Source organism: Astyanax mexicanus, chromosome 21 (genome assembly GCF_023375975.1).
Source record: "Astyanax mexicanus isolate ESR-SI-001 chromosome 21, AstMex3_surface, whole genome shotgun sequence".
Taxonomy (NCBI): Eukaryota; Metazoa; Chordata; class Actinopteri; order Characiformes; family Acestrorhamphidae; genus Astyanax; species Astyanax mexicanus.
The window spans coordinates 42,195,422-42,214,835 of record NC_064428.1 but is presented as its reverse complement, the minus strand read 5'-3'; the positions used below and the strand labels follow the sequence as shown (position 1 = coordinate 42,214,835).

Genomic DNA, 19,414 nt, shown 5'->3' with positions numbered 1-19,414 from the left:
CACCCCTGCTTCTATTTCTGCAACGGACACCACAATTGCTGATGGTGACACCACCACCACCCCTTTTTCTATTTCTGCAACTGACACAACAATTGCTGATGTTGACACTACCCCCACCTCCGCTTCTATTACAGCAACTGACACCAAAATTGATGATGTTGGCACTACCACCACCCCTGCTTCTACTTTAGCAACTGACACCACAATTAATGATGTTGAGACTACCACCACCCATTCTTCTATTTCTGCAACTGACACCACAATTCCTGATGTTGAGACTACCACCACCCTTGCTTCTATTTCTGCAACTGACAGAACAATTGCTGATGGTGACACTACCACCAACCCTGCTTCTGTTACAGCAACTGACACCAAAATTGCTCATGTTGGCACTACCACCTTCTCCGCTTCTATTTCAGCAACTGACACCACAATTGCTGATGGTGACACTACCACCACCCCAGTTTCTATTTCTGCAACTGACACAACATTTGCTGATGTTGACACTACCACCACCTCTGGTTCTATTCCTGCAACTGACACCAAAATTGCTGATGTTGACACTACCACCGCCTCTGTTTCTATTACAGCAACTGACACCAAAATTGCTGATGTTGACACTACCACCACCCCACCTGGAACTACTTCTGCAACTGACACCATAATTGCTGATATTGACACTACCACCACCCCAACTTCTATTTCTGCAACTGACACAATTGCTGATATTGACACTACCACCACCCCAACTTCTATTTCTGCAACTGACACAATTGCTGATGTTGACACTACCACCACCCCAACTTCTATTGCTGCAACTGACACCACAATTGCTGATGTTGACACTACCACCACCCCTGCTTCTATTTCTGCAACTGACACAATTGCTGATGTTGACACTACCACCACCCCACCTGGAACTATTTCTGCAACTGACACCACAATTGCTGATGTTGACACTACCACCACCCCTGTTTCTGTTTCAGCAACTGACACAACAATTGCTGATGTTGACACTACCACCACCCCACCTGGAACTATTTCTGCAACTGACACCACAATTGCTGATGTTGACACTACAACCACCCCTGCTTTTACTTCAGCAACTGACACAAAAAACGCTAATGTTGACACTACAACCACCCCTGCTTCTATTTCTGCAACTGACACAATTGCTACTATTGACACTACCACCAACTTTGCTTCTATTACAGCAACTGACACAACAATTGCTGAGGTTGGCACTACCACCACCCCATATGGATCTATTTTTGCAACTGACACAACAATTGCTGATGTTGACACGACCACCACCCTTGCATCAGTTTTTGCAACTGACACAACAATCGCTGATGTTGACACTACCACCAACCTTGCTTCTGTTACAGCAACTGACATTACAATTGCTGATGTTGACACCACCACCACCACCCCAACATCTATTTCTGCAACTGACACCACAATTGCTGATGTTGACACTACCACCAACCCTGCTTCTATTTCTGCAACTGACACCAAAAATGCTGATGTTGACACTACCACCACCCCAGTTTCTATTTCAGCAACTGACACCACAATTGCTGATGTTGACACTACCACCACCCTTGCTTCTATTTCAGCAACTGACACGAAAATTGCTGATGTTGACACTACCACCACCCCTGCTTCTATTTCTGCAACTGACACAATTGCTGATGTTGACACTACCACCACCCTTGATTCTAATTCAGCAACTGACACCACAATTGCTGATGTTGACACTACCACCACCCCTGCTTCTATTTCTGCAACTGACACCACAATTGCTGATGTTGGCACTACAACCACCCGAACTTCTATTCCTGCAACTGACACCAAAATTACTAATGTTGACACTACCACCACCCCTGCTTCTGTTACAGCAACTGACACCAAAATTGCTCATGTTGGCACTACCACCTTCTCCGCTTCTATTTCAGCAACTGACACCACAATTGCTGATGTTGACACTACCACCAACCCTGCTTCTGTTACAGCAACTGACACCAAACTTGCTCATGTTGGCACTACCACCTTCTCCGCTTCTATTTCAGCAACTGACACCACAATTGCTGATGTTGACACTACCACCACCCCTGCTTTTGTTACAGCAACTGACATCACAATTGCTGATGTTGACACTACCACCACCCCTAATTCAATTACTGCAACTGACACCACAATTGCTGATGTTGACACTACCACCACCCCTGCTTTTGTTACAGCAACTGACATCACAATTGCTGATGTTGACACTACCACCACCCCTAATTCTATTACTGCAACTGACACTACAATTGCTGATGTTGACACTACTACCACCCCTGCTTCTATTTCTGCAACTGACACCACAATTGCTGATGTTGACACTACCACCACCCTTGCGTCAGTTTTTGCAACTGACACAACAATCGCTGATGTTGACACTACCATCAACCTTGCTTCTGTTACAGCAACTGACACTACAATTGCTGATGTTGACACTACCACCACCCCTGCTTCTTTTTCTGCAACTGACACAGTTGCTGATGTTGACACTACCACCACCCCTGATTCAACTTCAGCAACTGACATTACAATTGCTGATGTTGACAATACCACCAACCCTGCTTCTGTTACAGCAACTGACACCAAAATTGCTCATGTTGGCACTACCACCTTCTCCGCTTCTATTTCAGCAACTGACACCACAATTGCTGATGTTGACACTAACACCATTCCAACTTCTATTTCAGCAACTGACACCACAATTGCTGATGTTGAGACTACCACCACCCCTGCTTCTATTTCAGCAACTGACACCACAATTGCTGATGATGACAATAACACCACCCCAGCTTCTATTTCAGCAACTGACACCACAATTGCTAATGTTGACACTACCACCACCCTTGCTTCTGTTTCTGCAACTGACACCACAATTGCTGATGTTGAGGCTACCACCACCCCTGCTTCTATTTCAGCAACTGACACCACAATTGCTGATGTTGAGACTACCACCACCCCTGCTTCTATTTCAGCAACTGACACCACAATTGCTGATGATGACAATAACACCACCCCTGCTTCTATTTCAGCAACTGACACCACAATTGCTGATGTTGACACTACCACCACCCTTGCTTCTGTTTCTGCAACTGACACCACAATTGCTGATGTGGAGACTACCACCACCCCTGCTTCTATTTCAGCAACTGACACCACAATTGCTGATGTTGAGACTACCACCACCCCTGCTTCTATTTCAGCAACTGATACCACAATTGCTGATGATGACAATAACACCACCCCTGCTTCTATTTCAGCAACTGACACCACAATTGCTGATGTTGACACTACCACCACCCTTGCTTCTGTTTCTGCAACTGACACCACAATTGCTGATGTGGAGACTACCACCACCCCTGCTTCTATTTCAGCAACTGACACCACAATTGCTGATGTTGACACTACCACCACCCCAGCTTCTATTTCAGCAACTGACACCACAATTGCTGATGTTGATACTACAACCACCACACCTGGAACTATTTCTGCAACTGACAGCACAATTGCTGATGTTGACACTACCACCACCCCTGCTTCTATTTCAGCAACTGACACCACAATTGCTGATGTTGACAATACCACCATCCCTGCTTCTATTTCAGCAACTGACACCACAATTGCTGATGTTGACACTACCACCACCCCAGCTTCTATTTCAGCAACTGACACCAAAATTGCTGATGTTGACACTACAACCACCCCACCTGGAACTATTTCTGCAACTGACAGCACAATTGCTGATGTTGACACTACCACCACCCCTGATTCTGTTTCAGCAACTGACACCACAATTGCTGATGTTGACACTACCACCACCCCTGCTTCTGTTTCTGCAACTGACACAACAATTGCTGATGTTGACACTACCACCACCCCTGCTTCTATTTCTGCAACTGACACGATTGCTGATGTTGACACTACCACCACCCCACCTGGAACTATTTCTGCAACTGACACCACAATTGCTGATGTTGACTCTACCACCACCCCTAATTCTATTACTGCAACTGACACTATAATTGCTGATGTTGACACTACAACCACCCCTGCTTTTACTTCATCAACTGACACAAAAAATGCTAATGTTGACACTACAACCACCCCTGCTTCTATTTCTGCAACTGACACAATTGCTACTATTGACACTACCACCATCTTTGCTTCTATTACAGCAACTGACACAACAATTGCTGAGGTTGGCACTACCACCACCCCATATGGATCTATTTTTGCAACTGACACAACAATTGCTGATGTTGACACGACCACCACCCTTGCGTCAGTTTTTGCAACTGACACAACAATCGCTGATGTTGACACTACCACCAACCTTGCTTCTGTTACAGCAACTGACACTACAATTGCTGATGTTGACACTACCACCACCACCCCAACATCTATTTCTGCAACTGACACCACAATTGCTGATGTTGACACTACCACCATCCCTGCTTCTATTTCTGCAACTGACACCAAAATTGCTGATGTTGACACTACCACCACCCCAGTTTCTATTTCTGCAACTGACACCACAATTGCTGATGTTGACACTACCACCAACCCTGCTTCTATTTCTGCAACTGACACAATTGCTGATGTTGACACTACCACCACCCTTGATTCTAATTCAGCAACTGACACCACAATTGCTGATGTTGGCACCACCACCACCCCATATGGATCTATTTCTGCAACTGACACCAAAATTACTAATGTTGACACTACCACCACCCTTGCTTCTGTTACAGCAACTGACACCAAAATTGCTCATTTTGGCACAACCACCTTCTCCGCTTCTATTTCAGCAACTGACACCACAATTGCTGATGTTGACACTACCACCAACCCTGCTTCTGTTACAGCAACTGAAACCAAACCTGCTCATGTTGGCACTACCACCTTCTCCGCTTCTATTTCAGCAACTGACACCACAATTGCTGATGTTGACACTACCAACACCCTTGCTTCTATTTCCGCAACTAACACCACAATTGCTGATGTTGACACTACCACCACCCCTGCTTCTATTTCAGCAACTGACACAGTTGCTGATGTTGACACTACCACCACCCCTGATTCTAATTCAGCAACTGACACCACAATTGCTGATGTTGACACTACCACCACCACAACTTCTATTTCAGCAACTGACACCACAATTGCTGATGTTGACACTACCACCACCCCAGTTTCTATTTCTGCAACTGACACAACATTTGCTGATGTTGACACTACCACCACCTCTGGTTCTATTCCTGCAACTGACACCAAAATTGCTGATGTTGACAATACCACCGCCTCTGATTCTGTTACAGCAACTGACACCAAAATTGCTCATGTTGGCACTACCACCACCCCTTCCTCTATTTCTGTAACTGACACCACAAATGCTGATGTTGGCACTACCACCACCCCTTCCTCTATTTCTGCAACTGACACCACAATTGCTGATGTTGACACTACCACCACCCCAACTTCTATTTCTGCAACTGACACAATTGCTGATATTGACACTACAACCACCCCACCTGGAACTACTTCTGCAACTGACACAATTGCTGATGTTGACACTATCACCACCCCCGCTTCCATTTCAGCAACTGACACTACAATTGCTCATGTTGACACTACCACCATCTCCGCTTCTATTTCAGCAACTGACACCACAATTGCTGATGTTGACACTACCACCACCCCTGCTTCTGTTACAGCAACTGACACCACAATTGCTCAAGTTGACAATACCACCACCCCTGCTTCTATTTCAGCAACTGACACAATTGCTGATATTGACACTACCACCACCCTTGCTCCTATTTCAGCAACTGACACAACAATTGCTGATGTTGACACTACCACCACCCCTGCTTCTGTTACAGCAACTGACACCACAATTGCTCAAGTTGACACTACCACCACCCCTGCTTCTATTTCAGCAACTGACACAATTGCTGATATTGACACTACCACCACCCTTGCTCCTATTTCAGCAACTGACACCACAATTGCTGATGTTGACACTACCACCACCCTTGCTTCTGTTTCTGCAACTGACACCACAATTTCTGATGTCAACACTAAGACCATCCCTGCTTCTATTTCAGCAACTGACACAACAATTGCTGATGTTGACACTACCACCACCCCAACTTCTAATTCTGCAACTGACAGCACAATTGCTGATGTTGACACTACCACCACCCCTGCTTCTATTTCAGCAACTGACACCACAATTGCTGATGTTGACACTACCACCACCCCTGCTTCTATTTCAGCAACTGACACCACAATTGCTGATGTTGACACTACCACCACTCCAGCTTCTATTTCAGCAACTGACACCAAAATTGCTGATGTTGACACTACCACCACCCCACCTGGAACTATTTCTGCAACTGACAGCACAATTGCTGATGTTGACACTACCACCACCCCTGATTCTGTTTCAGCAACTGACACCACAATTGCTGATGTTGACACTACCACCACCCCTGCTTCTATTTCTGCAACTGACACAACAATTGCTGATGTTGACACTACCACCACCCCTGTTTCTGTTTCAGCAACTGACACAACAATTGCTGATGTTGACACTACCACCACCCCTGCTTCTATTTCTGCAACTGACACGATTGCTGATGTTGACACTACCACCACCGCACCTGGAACTATTTCTGCAACTGACACCACAATTGCTGATGTTGACACTACCACCACCGCTAATTCTATTACTGCAACTGACACTATAATTGCTGATGTTGACACTACAACCACCCCTGCTTTTACTTCAGCAACTGACACAAAAAATGCTAATGTTGACACTTCAACCACCCCTGCTTCTATTTCTGCAACTGACACAATTGCTACTATTGACACTACCACCATCTTTGCTTCTATTACAGCAACTGACACAACAATTGCTGAGGTTGGCACTACCACCACCCCATATGAATCTATTTTTGCAACTGACACAACAATTGCTGATGTTGACACGACCACCACCCTTGCGTCAGTTTTTGCAACTGACACAACAATCGCTGATGTTGACACTACCACCAACCTTGCTTCTGTTACAGCAACTGACACTACAATTGCTGATGTTGACACTACCACCACCACCCCAACATCTATTTCTGCAACTGACACCACAATTGCTGATGTTGACACTACCACCACCCCAGTTTCTATTTCTGCAACTGACACCACAATTGCTGATGTTGACACTACCACCACCGCAACTTCTATTTCTGCAACTGACACGAAAATTGCTGATGTTGACACTACCACCAACCCTGCTTCTATTTCTGCAACTGACACAATTGCTGATGTTGACACTACCACCACCCTTGATTCTAATTCAGCAACTGACACCACAATTGCTGATGTTGGCACCACCACCACCCCATATGGATCTATTTCAGCAACTGACACCAAAATTGCTGATGTTGACACTACAACCACCCCACCTGGAACTATTTCTGCAACTGACAGCACAATTGCTGATGTTGACACTACCACCACCCCTGATTCTGTTTCAGCAACTGACACCACAATTGCTGATGTTGACACTACCACCACCCCTGCTTCTATTTCTGCAACTGACACAACAATTGCTGATGTTGACACTACCACCACCCCTGTTTCTGTTTCAGCAACTGACACAACAATTGCTGATGTTGACACTACCACCACCCCTGCTTCTATTTCTGCAACTGACACGATTGCTGATGTTGACACTACCACCACCCCACCTGGAACTATTTCTGCAACTGACACCACAATTGCTGATGTTGACACTACCACCACCCCTAATTCTATTACTGCAACTGACACTATAATTGCTGATGTTGACACTACAACCACCCCTGCTTTTACTTCAGCAACTGACACAAAAAATGCTAATGTTGACACTACAACCACCCCTGCTTCTATTTCTGCAACTGACACAATTGCTACTATTGACACTACCACCATCTTTGCTTCTATTACAGCAACTGACACAACAATTGCTGAGGTTGGCACTACCACCACCCCATATGAATCTATTTTTGCAACTGACACAACAATTGCTGATGTTGACACGACCACCACCCTTGCGTCAGTTTTTGCAACTGACACAACAATCGCTGATGTTGACACTACCACCAACCTTGCTTCTGTTACAGCAACTGACACTACAATTGCTGATGTTGACACTACCACCACCACCCCAACATCTATTTCTGCAACTGACACCACAATTGCTGATGTTGACACTACCACCATCCCTGCTTCTATTTCTGCAACTGACACCAAAATTGCTGATGTTGACACTACCACCACCACCCCAACATCTATTTCTGCAACTGACACCACAATTGCTGATGTTGACACTACCACCACCCCAGTTTCTATTTCTGCAACTGACACCACAATTGCTGATGTTGACACTACCACCACCGCAACTTCTATTTCTGCAACTGACACGAAAATTGCTGATGTTGACACTACCACCACCCTTGATTCTAATTCAGCAACTGACACCACAATTGCTGATGTTGGCACCACCACCACCCCATATGGATCTATTTCTGCAACTGACACCAAAATTACTAATGTTGACACTACCACCACCCCTGCTTCTGTTACAGCAACTGACACCAAAATTGCTCATGTTGGCACTACCACCACCCCTGCTTCTGTTACAGCAACTGAAACCAAACCTGCTCATGTTGGCACTACCACCTTCTCCGCTTCTATTTCAGCAACTGACACCACAATTGCTGATGTTGACACTACCACCAACCCTGCTTCTGTTACAGCAACTGAAACCAAACCTGCTCATGTTGGCACTACCACCTTCTCCGCTTCTATTTCAGCAACTGACACCACAATTGCTGATGTTGACACTACCAACACCCTTGCTTCTATTTCCGCAACTAACACCACAATTGCTGATGTTGACACTACCACCACCCCTGCTTCTATTTCAGCAACTGACACAGTTGCTGATGTTGACACTACCACCACCCCCGATTCTAATTCAGCAACTGACACCACAATTGCTGATGTTGACACTACCACCACCCCAGTTTCTATTTCTGCAACTGACACAACATTTGCTGATGTTGACACTACCACCACCTCTGGTTCTATTCCTGCAACTGACACCAAAATTGCTGATGTTGACAATACCACCGCCTCTGATTCTGTTACAGCAACTGACACCAAAATTGCTCATGTTGGTACTACCACCTTCTCCGCTTCTATTTCAGCAACTGACACCACAATTGCTGATGTTGACACTACCACCACCCCTTCCTCTATTTCTGCAACTGACACCACAAATGCTGATGTTGGCACTACCACCACCCCTTCCTCTATTTCTGCAACTGACACCACAATTGCTGATGTTGACAATACCACCACCCCAACTTCTATTTCTGCAACTGACACCACAAATGCTGATGTTGGCACTACCACCACCCCTTCCTCTATTTCTGCAACTGACACCACAATTGCTGATGTTGACACTACCACCACCCCAACTTCTATTTCTGCAACTGACACAATTGCTGATATTGACACTACAACCACCCCACCTGGAACTATTTCTGCAACTGACACAATTGCTGATGTTGACACTATCACCACCCCCGCTTCCATTTCAGCAACTGACACCACAATTGCTGATGTTGACACTACCACCACCCCTGCTTCTGTTACAGCAACTGACACCACAATTGCTCAAGTTGACACTACCTCTACCTCAACTTCTATTTCAGCAACTGACACATCAATTGCTTATGTCAACACTAACACCACCCCTGCTTCTGTTTCTGCAACTGACACCACAATTGCTGATGTTGACAATAACACCACCCCTGCTTCTATTTCAGCAACTGACACATCAATTGCTTATGTCAACACTAACACCACCCCTGCTTCTATATCAGCAACTGACACCACAATTGCTGATGTGGACACTACCACCACCCCTGCTTCTATTTCTGCAACTGACACCACAATTGCTGATGGTGACACCACCACCACCCCTTCTTCTATTTCAGCAACTGACACCACAATTGCTGATGGTGACACTACCACCACCGCAGCTTCTACTTCAGAAACTGACACCACAATTGCTGATGTTGACACTACCACCACCCCTGCTTCTATTTCTGCAACTGACACCACAATTGCTGATGTTGACACTACCACCAACCCTGCTTCTGTTACAGCAACTGACACCAAAATTGCTCATATTGGCACTACCACCTTCTCCGCTTCTATTTCAGCAACTGACACCACAATTGCTGATGTTGACACTACCACCACCCCAGTTTCTATTTCTGCAACTGACACAACATTTGCTGATGTTGACACTACCACCACCTCTGGTTCTATTCCTGCAACTGACACCAAAATTGCTGATGTTGACAATACCACCGCCTCTGTTTCTATTACAGCAACTGACACCAAAATTGCTAATGTTGACAATACCACCGCCTCTGCTTCTGTTACAGCAACTGACACCACAATTGCTGATGTTGACACTACAACCACCCCAACTTCTATTTCTGCAACTGACACAATTGCTGATATTGACACTACTTCCACCTTTGCTTCTATTACAGCAACTGACATGAAAATTGCTGATGTTGACACTACCACCACCCCACCTGGAACTATTTCTGCAACTGACACCACAATTGCTGATATTGACACTACCACCACCCCAACTCCTATTTCTGCAACTGACACAATTGCTGATATTGACACTACCACCCCCCCAACTTCTATATCTGCAACTGACACAATTGCTGATGTTGACACTACCACCACCCCAACTTCTATTCCTGCAACTGACACCACAATTGCTGATGTTGACACTACCACCACCCCTGCTTCTATTTCTGCAACTGACACAACAATTGCTGATGTTGACACTACCACCACCCCTGTTTCTGTTTCAGCAACTGACACAACAATTGCTGATGGTGACACTACCACCACCCCTGCTTCTATTTCTGCAACTGACACAGTTGCTGATGTTGACACTACCACCACCCCTAATTCTATTACTGCAACTGACACTATAATTGCTGATGTTGACACTACAACCACCCCTGCTTCTATTTCTGCAACTGTCACACTTGCTGATGTTGACACTACCACCACCCCTGCTTTTACTTCAGCAACTGACACAAAAAATGCTAATGTTGACACTACAACCACCCCTGCTTCTATTTCTACAACTGACACAATTGCTACTATTGACACTACCACCATCTTTGCTTCTATTACAGCAACTGACACAACAATTGCTGAGGTTGGCACTACCACCACCCCACATGGATCTATTTTTGCAACTGACACAACAATTGCTGATGTTGACACGACCACCACCCTTGCGTCAGTTTTTGCAACTGACACAACAATCGCTGATGTTGACACTACCACCAACCTTGCTTCTGTTACAGCAACTGACACTACAATTGCTGATGTTGACACTACCACCACCACCCCAACATCTATTTCTGCAACTGACACCACAACTGCTGATGTTGACACTACCACCACCCCAGTTTCTATTTATGCAACTGACACCACAATTGCTGATGTTGACACTACCACCACCCCAGTTTCTATTTATGCAACTGACACCACAATTGCTGATGTTGACACTACCACCACCGCAACTTCTATTTCTGCAACTGACACGAAAATTGCTGATGTTGACACTACCACCACCCCTGCTTCTATTTCTGCAACTGACACAATTGCTGATGTTGACACTACCACCACCCTTGATTCTAATTCAGCAACTGACACCACAATTGCTGATGTTGGCACCACCACCACCCCATATGGATCTATTTCTGCAACTGACACCACAATTGCTGATGTTGACACTACCACCACCCCAACTTCTATTCCTGCAACTGACACCAAAATTTCTAATGTTGACAATACCACCACCCCTGCTTCTGTTACAGCAACTGACACCAAAATTGCTCATGTTGGCACTACCACCTTCTCCGCTTCTATTTCAGCAACTGACACCACAATTGCTGATGTTGACACTACCACCAACCCTGCTTCTGTTACAGCAACTGACACCAAACCTGCTCATGTTCGCACTACCACCTTCTCCGCTTCTATTTCAGCAACTGACACCACAATTGCTGATGTTGACACTACCACCACCCCTGCTTTTGTTACAGCAACTGACATCACAATTGCTGATGTTGACACTACCACCACCCCTAATTCTATTACTGCAACTGACACTACAATTGCTGATGTTGACACTACCACCACCCCTGCTTCTATTTCTGCAACTGACACAACAATCGCTGATGTTGACACTACCATCAACCTTGCTTCTGTTACTGCAACTGACACCACAATTGCTGATGTTGACACTACCACCACCCCTGCTTCTATTTCAGCAACTGACACAGTTGCTGATGTTGACACTACCACCACCCCTGATTCTAATTCAGCAACTGACACCACAATTGCTGATGTTGACACTACCAACACCCTTGCTTCTATTTCCGCAACTGACACCACAATTGCTGATGTTGACACTACCACCACCCCTGCTTCTATTTCAGCAACTGACACAGTTGCTGATGTTGACACTACCACCACCCCTGATTCTAATTCAGCAACTGACACCACAATTGCTGATGTTGACACTACCACCACCCCAACTTCTATTTCTGCAACTGACACCACAATTGCTGATGTTGACAATACCACCAACCCTGCTTCTGTTACAGCAACTGACACCAAAATTGCTCATGTTGGCACTACTACCTTCTCCGCTTCTATTTCAGCAACTGACACCACAATTGCTGATGTTGACACTACCACCACCCCAGTTTCTATTTCTGCAACTGACACAACATTTGCTGATGTTGACACTACCATCACCTCTGGTTCTATTCCTGCAACTGACACCAAAATTGCTGATGTTGACAATACCACCGCCTCTGATTCTGTTACAGCAACTGACACCAAAATTGCTCATGTTGGCAATACCACCTTCTCCGCTTCGATTTCAGCAACTGACACCACAATTGCTGATGTTGACACTACCACCACCCCAGTTTCTGTTTCTGCAACTGACACCACAAATGCTGATGTTGGCACTACCACCACCCCTTCCTCTATTTCTGCAACTGACACCACAATTGCTGAAGTTGACATTACCACCACCCCAACTTCTATTTCTGCAACTGACACAATTGCTGATATTGACACTACAACCACCCCACCTGGAACTATTTCTGCAACTGACACAATTGCTGATGTTGACACTATCACCACCCCCGCTTCCATTTCAGCAACTGAAACTACAATTGCTTATGTTGACACTACCACCACCCCTGTTTCTGTTTCAGCAACTGACACAATTGTTGATGTTGACACTACCTCCACCCCTGCTTCTATTTCTGCAACTGACACCACAATTGCTCATGTTGACACTACCACCATCTCCGCTTCTATTTCAGCAACTGACACCACAATTGCTGATGTTGACACTACCACCACCCCTGCTTCTGTTACAGCAACTGACACCACAATTGCTCAAGTTGACACTACCACCACCCCTGCTTCTATTTCAGCAACTGACACAATTGCTGATATTGACACTACCACCACCCTTGCTCCTATTTCAGCAACTGACACAACAATTGCTGATGTTGACACTACCACCACCCCACCTGGATATATTTCTGCAACTGACACCACAATTGCTGATGTTGAGACTACCACCATCTCCGCTTCTATTTCAGCAACTGACACCACAATTGCTGATGTTGACACTACCACCACCCTTGCTTCTGTTTCTGCAACTGACACCACAATTTCTGATGTCAACACTAAGACCATCCCTGCTTCTATTTCAGCAACTGACACAACAATTGCTGATGTTGACACTACCACCACCCCTGCTTCTATTTCAGCAACTTACACCACAATTGCTGATGTTGACACTACCACCACCCCAACGTCTAATTCTGCAACTGACACCACAATTGCTGATGTTGACACTACCTCCACCTTTTCTTCTATTACAGCAACTGACACCACAATTGCTGATGTTGACACAACAACCAACCCTGATTCCGTTTCAGCAACTGACACGAAAATTGCTGATTTTGACATTACCACCACCCCTAATTCCATTTCTGCAACTGACACCACTATTGCTGATGTTGACACTACCACCACCTCCGATTCTATTTCTGCAACTGACACCACAATTGCTGATGTTGACACTACCACCACCCCTTTTTCTATTTCAGCAACTGACACAACAATTGCTGATGTTGAGACTACCACCACCACTGCTTTTCTTTCAGCAACTGACACCACAATTGCTGATGTTGACACTACCACCATCTCCGCTTCTATTTCAGCAACTGACACCACAATTGCTGATGTTGACACTACCTCTACCTCCACTTCTATTTCAGCAACTGACACATCAATTGCTGATGTTGAGACTACCACCACCCCTGCTTCTATTTCAGCAACTGACACAAAAATAGCTGATGTTGACACTACCACCATTCCAACTTCTTTTTCTGCAACTGACACCACAATTGCTGAAGTTGACACTACCACCAACCCAACTTCTATTTCTGCATCTGACACAATTGCTGATATTGACACTACAACCACCCCACCTGGAACTATTTCTGCAACTGACACAATTGCTGATGTTGACAATATCACCACCCCCGCTTCCATTTCAGCAACTGAAACTACAATTGCTTATGTTGACACTACCACCACCCCTGTTTCTGTTTCAGCAACTGACACAATTGTTGATGTTGACACTACCTCCACCCCTGCTTCTATTTCTGCAACTGACACCACAATTGCTCATGTTGACACTACCACCATCTCCGCTTCTATTTCAGCAACTGACACCACAATTGCTGATGTTGACACTACCACCACCCCTGCTTCTGTTACAGCAACTGACACCACAATTGCTCAAGTTGACACTACCACCACCCCTGCTTCTATTTCAGCAACTGACACAATTGCTGATATCGACACTACCACCACCCTTGCTCCTATTTCAGCAACTGACACAACAATTGCTGATGTTGACACTACCACCACCCCACCTGGATATATTTCTGCAACTGACACCACAATTGCTGATGTTGAGACTACCACCATCTCCGCTTCTATTTCAGCAACTGACACCACAATTGCTGATGTTGACACTACCACCACCCTTGCTTCTGTTTCTGCAACTGACACCACAATTTCTGATGTCAACACTAAGACCATCCCTGCTTCTATTTCAGCAACTGACACAACAATTGCTGATGTTGACACTACCACCACCCCTGCTTCTATTTCAGCAACTTACACCACAATTGCTGATGTTGACACTACCACCACCCCAACGTCTAATTCTGCAACTGACACCACAATTGCTGATGTTGACACTACCTCCACCTTTTCTTCTATTACAGCAACTGACACCACAATTGCTGATGTTGACACAACAACCAACCCTGATTCCGTTTCAGCAACTGACACGAAAATTGCTGATTTTGACATTACCACCACCCCTAATTCCATTTCTGCAACTGACACCACTATTGCTGATGTTGACACTACCACCACCTCCGATTCTATTTCTGCAACTGACACCACAATTGCTGATGTTAACACTACCACCACCCCTTTTTCTATTTCAGCAACTGACACAACAATTGCTGATGTTGAGACTACCACCACCACTGCTTTTCTTTCAGCAACTGACACCACAATTGCTGATGTTGACACTACCACCATCTCCGCTTCTATTTCAGCAACTGACACCACAATTGCTGATGTTGACACTAACACCACCCCTGCTTCTATTTCAGCAACTGACACATCAATTGTTTATGTCAACACTAACACCACCCCTGCTTCTATTTCAGCAACTGACACCACAATTGCTGATGTGGACACTACCACCACCCTTGCTTCTATTTCAGCAACTGACACCACAATTGCTGATGTTGACACTACCACCACCCTTGCTTCTGTTTCTGCAACTGACACAAAAATTGCTGATGTTAACACTACCACTCCTGCCTCTATTACAGCAACTCACACAACAGTTGCTGATGTTGACACTACAACCACCCCACCTGGAACTATTTCTGCAACTGACACCGCAATTGCTGATGTTGACACTACCACCACCCTTGCTTCTATTTCAGCAACTGACACCAAAATTGCTGATGTTGACACTACCACCACCCTTGCTTCTATTTCAGCAACTGACACCACAATTGCTGATGTTGACACTACCACCACCCCTGATTCTGTTTCAGCAACTGACACCACAATCGCTGATGTTGACACAACAACCAACCCTGATTCTGTTTCAGCAACTGACACGAAAATTGATGATTTTGACACTACCACCACCCCTAATTCTATTTCTGCAACTGACACAACAATTGCTGATGTTGACACTACCACCACCCCTGTTTCTGTTTCAGCAACTGACACAACAATTGCTGATGTTGACACTACCACCACCCCTGCTTCTATTTCTGCAACTGACACAATTGCTGATGTTGACACTACCACCACCCCTAATTCTATTACTGCAACTGACACTATAATTGCTGATGTTGACACTACAACCACCCCTGCTTCTATTTCTGCAACTGTCACACTTGCTGATGTTGACACTACCACCACCCCTGCTTTTACTTCAGCAACTGACACAAAAAATGCTAATGTTGACACTACAACCACCCCTGCTTCTATTTCTACAACTGACACAATTGCTACTATTGACACTACCACCATCTTTGCTTCTATTACAGCAACTGACACAACAATTGCTGAGGTTGGCACTACCACCACCCCACATGGATCTATTTTTGCAACTGACACAACAATTGCTGATGTTGACACGACCACCACCCTTGCGTCAGTTTTTGCAACTGACACAACAATCGCTGATGTTGACACTACCACCAACCTTGCTTCTGTTACAGCAACTGACACTACAATTGCTGATGTTGACACTACCACCACCACCCCAACATCTATTTCTGCAACTGACACCACAACTGCTGATGTTGACACTACCACCACCCCAGTTTCTATTTATGCAACTGACACCACAATTGCTGATGTTGACACTACCACCACCCCAGTTTCTATTTATGCAACTGACACCACAATTGCTGATGTTGACACTACCACCACCGCAACTTCTATTTCTGCAACTGACACGAAAATTGCTGATGTTGACACTACCACCACCCCTGCTTCTATTTCTGCAACTGACACAATTGCTGATGTTGACACTACCACCACCCTTGATTCTAATTCAGCAACTGACACCACAATTGCTGATGTTGGCACCACCACCACCCCATATGGATCTATTTCTGCAACTGACACCACAATTGCTGATGTTGACACTACCACCACCCCAACTTCTATTCCTGCAACTGACACCAAAATTTCTAATGTTGACACTACCACCACCCCTGCTTCTGTTACAGCAACTGACACCAAAATTGCTCATGTTGGCACTACCACCTTCTCCGCTTCTATTTCAGCAACTGACACCACAATTGCTGATGTTGACACTACCACCAACCCTGCTTCTGTTACAGCAACTGACACCAAACCTGCTCATGTTGGCACTACCACCTTCTCCGCTTCTATTTCAGCAACTGACACCACAATTGCTGATGTTGACACTACCACCACCCCTGCTTTTGTTACAGCAACTGACATCACAATTGCTGATGTTGACACTACCACCACCCCTAATTCTATTACTGCAACTGACGCTACAATTGCTGATGTTGACACTACCACCACCCCTGCTTCTATTTCTGCAACTGACACAACAATCGCTGATGTTGACACTACCATCAACCTTGCTTCTGTTACTGCAACTGACACCACAATTGCTGATGTTGACACTACCACCACCCCTGCTTCTATTTCAGCAACTGACACAGTTGCTGATGTTGACACTACCACCACCCCTGATTCTAATTCAGCAACTGACACCACAATTGCTGATGTTGACACTACCAACACCCTTGCTTCTATTTCCGCAACTGACACCACAATTGCTGATGTTGACACTACCACCACCCCTGCTTCTATTTCAGCAACTGACACAGTTGCTGATGTTGACACTACCACCACCCCTGATTCTAATTCAGCAACTGACACCACAATTGCTGATGTTGACACTACCACCACCCCAACTTCTATTTCTGCAACTGACACCACAATTGCTGATGTTGACAATACCACCAACCCTGCTTCTGTTACAGCAACTGACACCAAAATTGCTCATGTTGGCACTACTACCTTCTCCGCTTCTATTTCAGCAACTGACACCACAATTGCTGATGTTGACACTACCACCACCCCAGTTTCTATTTCTGCAACTGACACAACATTTGCTGATGTTGACACTACCACCACCTCTGGTTCTATTCCTGCAACTGACACCAAAATTGCTGATGTTGACAATACCACCGCCTCTGATTCTGTTACAGCAACTGACACCAAAATTGCTCATGTTGGCACTACCACCTTCTCCGCTTCGATTTCAGCAACTGACACCACAATTGCTGATGTTGACACTACCACCACCCCAGTTTCTGTTTCTGCAACTGACACCACAAATGCTGATGTTGGCACTACCACCACCCCTTCCTCTATTTCTGCAACTGACACCACAATTGCTGAAGTTGACACTACCACCACCCCAACTTCTATTTCTGCAACTGACACAATTGCTGATATTGACACTACAACCACCCCACCTGGAACTATTTCTGCAACTGACACAATTGCTGATGTTGACACTATCACCACCCCCGCTTCCATTTCAGCAACTGAAACTACAATTGCTTATGTTGACACTACCACCACCCCTGTTTCTGTTTCAGCAACTGACACAATTGTTGATGTTGACACTACCTCCACCCCTGCTTCTATTTCTGCAACTGACACCACAATTGCTCATGTTGACACTACCACCATCTCCGCTTCTATTTCAGCAACTGACACCACAATTGCTGATGTTGACACTACCACCACCCCTGCTTCTGTTACAGCAACTGACACCACAATTGCTCAAGTTGACACTACCACCACCCCTGCTTCTATTTCAGCAACTGACACAATTGCTGATATTGACACTACCACCACCCTTGCTCCTATTTCAGCAACTGACACAACAATTGCTGATGTTGACACTACCACCACCCCACCTGGATATATTTCTGCAACTGACACCACAATTGCTGATGTTGAGACTACCACCATCTCCGCTTCT

At 45.3% G+C, this 19,414-nt stretch overlaps 1 protein-coding gene and 1 long non-coding RNA gene across 5 annotated transcripts in view; one reads left to right on the top strand and one right to left on the bottom strand.

Moving 5' to 3' along the window:
* The window catches only part of LOC111196156 (uncharacterized), a 71,829-nt gene that overhangs the window by 14,158 nt on the left and 38,257 nt on the right, over positions 1 to 19,414 (top strand). The gene's annotated exons all lie outside the window — the stretch shown is intronic.
* Positions 353 to 18,087, bottom strand: LOC125785772 (uncharacterized). Of its 4 annotated transcripts, none has more exons than XR_007428122.1 (4): positions 17,647 to 18,087; positions 12,991 to 13,101; positions 10,324 to 10,440; positions 360 to 399 (listed from the first exon to the last, which is right to left on the bottom strand). It is a non-coding gene; the product is annotated as an uncharacterized LOC125785772 (long non-coding RNA). The 4 variants fall into 4 exon arrangements; XR_007428124.1 differs by lacking the exon at positions 360 to 399 and adding an exon at positions 2,641 to 2,676; XR_007428126.1 differs by lacking the exon at positions 10,324 to 10,440 and having other exon boundaries at positions 353 to 516.